A 361-nucleotide genomic window follows, 5' to 3' on the forward strand; every position below is an offset into this window, starting at 1 on the left:
GAGACACGTAACTTCGTAATAGAAAGTGTACTTGTAGAACTGAGGACTATCTGCATTCCTTCAAATCAAGTTCACCCACCTGTCTCCCGAAACAATCAGCGGTCTTTCTACTTTTCCAAGGATCATTACAAGTTGCGTCAAATCCTCTACATTTTTCATATAAGGCAAACGCAAAAGAACTGAGTTGTGCGCAGTGGCAAATTGTCGCTTCCGCTCCAACCAATCAAAAAAAAAAACGCGACCAGCTAACTTCATCTCAAAGGAAAACTTTGAGAAATGTTTCTAGTACTGGGAGGACCGTCACGCAGAGTGTGGAGAGCCAGAGCGTCTCCTTTGAAAGGGAGTTAAAAGTTCCTCAATT

Source organism: Penaeus monodon, chromosome 29 (genome assembly GCF_015228065.2).
Source record: "Penaeus monodon isolate SGIC_2016 chromosome 29, NSTDA_Pmon_1, whole genome shotgun sequence".
NCBI classification, from domain to species: Eukaryota; Metazoa; Arthropoda; class Malacostraca; order Decapoda; family Penaeidae; genus Penaeus; species Penaeus monodon.